We start from the raw sequence: 3,063 nt of genomic DNA, 5'->3' as shown, positions 1-3,063 counted from the left end.
ATGTTGGTTTCCCGTAAGAATGACTGACTGGCCCTCCCACTACCGCTGTGTTCAGTGTATTTGCTCCCTGGTAACAATGCAATGTTGTATTGATTTGTTGTGTTGATTTGTTGTTTTGTTTTGTTTCCAACAATCCATTTGAGTGCCAACCACTTGCACTGAGGTTTTTGTAGACGTTTTATTTTAAGATGTTAAAGATGCTTTGTTTTGTTTTAGTTAAAAAAAGAGGCAAAATAAAAAGTATATTTTTACTGTTATTTAATATCTTTTTTTTTTTTTTTTTTTTTTTTGTCATATACTTATAATCAGTTGGAGTGCCAACAACTTACACTGAGGTTTTTGTAGAGTTTTTGTAGACGTTATATTTTAAAATGTTAAAGATGTGTTGTTTTGTTTTGTTTTGTTTTTATTTTTATTGTATTTTTTTAAAAAAAAATTTTTTTTTTTTCATATACTTATAATCAGTTTGAGTGCCAACCACTTACACTGAGGTTTTTGTAGATTTTTGTTATTTTATTTATTATTAACACTTTGTAAACAGGGTTTAACATGTCCTTAGGCCTATAAATAAAGCTTTATTCATTATTGCTTTAAAAAAGTATTTTTATTATTATTATTATTATTGTTGTAATTTATTATCATTTTGTTTTGTCATATACTGAGAAACAATCCATTTGAGTGCCAACCACTTACACTGAGGTTTTTGTAGAGTTTTGTTATTTTATTTATTATTAACACTTTGTAAACAGGGTTTAAAATGTCCTTAGGCCTATAAATAAAGCTTTATTCACTATTGCTTTAAAAAAGTATTTTTATTATTATTATTATTATTGTTGTAATTTATTATCATTTTGTTTTGTCATATACTGAGAAACAATCCATTTGAGTGCCAACCACTTACACTGAGGTTTTTGTAGAGTTTTGTTATTTTATTTATTATTAACACTTTGTAAGCACTATAAATAAAGCTTTATTTACTATTGCTTTAAAAAAGTATTTTTTTTTTATTATTGTAATTTATTATAATTTTGTTTTGTTTTTTCGTCATATACTGAGAAACAATCCATTTGAGTGCCAACCACTTACACTGAAGTTTTTGTAGAGTTTTTATAGACATTTTATTTTAAGATGTTAATGATGTTTTTTCCACATTCCTTTTTTTGTAGGGCTGCAACAACTAATCGATAAAACCGATTGTTATCAATAATAGAAATCATCTACAACGAATTTCATTATCGATTAGTTGCAGTATGCTGCAAGCAAGGAGAAGCTCTCTCAGTGATGTCACTTTACAGCACAGTGAAAATGTGTTGCATGATGAAACTCATTTGAAAAAAACCACTTTATAAACACTTAAATAAGATCATAATAAGCCTACAGTCTAATGTGGAGTGGTTGCTGCATCAGGTGTTTGTTCTGTTTGATGTGCTTAAGAGTTGTTTCTCTCCAGCACATGAATTACATTTTACTGCTATTTTCTGTTTTATAATGTATACATGTTATGAATTCAAAATCAGGCACGTATTTCCACGTATTTTGCAAAACTGCTTGTTTTTACCACATGCTAACAGAGTCATGTGACGCCATGCGAGGATTGGACATGTGAACTGCAAGCTCTGCGCACTTTGCTAGTTTTAACATTTTTAATGATATAAACCGGTGAGACTCGATACACTCTAGATCAGAACATAACTGTTCTAGGATGACAATATGTCAAAGAATTCAAAATCCTCAGGCTCTGGAGTCATTAAAAGACACTTATGTGCTCAAGCTGATATCACCGAAAGGGTCGCGAGCCAAGGAGTCGATTTGGTCGGGGAAATGCAGCGGGAGTTGATGGACATGTTGGCAATGCTGACGAAGGTCGTTGATGACTTGGAGGATCTGGCTGTGATACGTTGATCGATTTCTGCCATGGAGGCGAAGTTCTCTGAGATGGTTACATGAGTGGGGGATGTCGAGATACAGATCGACTATCTGCTCAAAATAACACGCCATAAGCTGGAAATCGAGCGAGCTCACAGGATTCCAGCACAGAGATCCGGGGAGGGAGACAGGCCTCGATCAATTCTGGCCAAATTTCTGAGATCATCCGATAAAGATCTTGTGTTACGCGAGGTGAGGAGTAAAGGAAGGCTTTCTTGGAAAAACCACTGCATTTTCTTGTTCCCAGACTTTGCAAATTCGACAAGAGAGAAACGTGATTGATTCAAGGAATGCAAGAAACTTTTACATCAACGGAAGGTCGCTTTTGCACTGATATTCCCGGCCAAATTGAGAATAGATGCTAAGGATGGCCGTAAAGCATTCACATGCCCACAGCAAGTGATGTCCTTCATAAAGTCAATGGAGTGAATCATTTTGTGATACTTACATTGCAGCTGAATGGACCAGCTCTCTGATCATTCACTTGACACTCTTTCAGTTTTTTTTCTGCTTATTGGCTGGAGTTTGTTTTATAGATTATCTTTTGCTGTGTAATTCTGTCTCACAAAATTTGTATAGAAACACTGGACTTGAGTAATCCGATGGCAAAGTTGTCACGGGGCTCCTTGTATGTGTACATGGACTGTTTGAGTTTGGAGGAATGGACGTGCATGGGGTTAATGCGCACGTTTTTCTTTTTTCTGTTTGTTCTGTTCCGGGGGATGTTCGGGTTTTAATGGTCACACCAATGTTGGAATGTGGTCTTTATAATCTTGTTTTTGACACACAATCTATTTTTTCTTATATGTCAAAATGTTAAATGTTAATATGAGTGGATTGTCTCTCTCCACGTGGAATGTGAGCACCCCATAAAAAGAAGGAAGGATATTTTTCTTCTTAAGCATAAGAAATATGATTTAGTGTTTCTTCAAGAAACACACCTTTCTACGCAGGAAGCGAACACATTTGGAAAGAAATGAGATGGGCATTTTTTTATAGTGCTGGCTCGAGTAAGAGCAGGGGAGTCATTACACTGATAAGTAAACATCTACAATTCAAATGTCTCAAACAGATTAATGATAAATTAGGAGGTCATTCTTGTTTTAGCTGAAATTCAGGGGTAAATCTTATTTTGGC

This window comes from Myxocyprinus asiaticus, chromosome 18 (assembly GCF_019703515.2).
Source record: "Myxocyprinus asiaticus isolate MX2 ecotype Aquarium Trade chromosome 18, UBuf_Myxa_2, whole genome shotgun sequence".
Taxonomy (NCBI): domain Eukaryota; kingdom Metazoa; phylum Chordata; class Actinopteri; order Cypriniformes; family Catostomidae; genus Myxocyprinus; species Myxocyprinus asiaticus.
Note: the sequence above shows the minus strand (reverse complement) of the source record.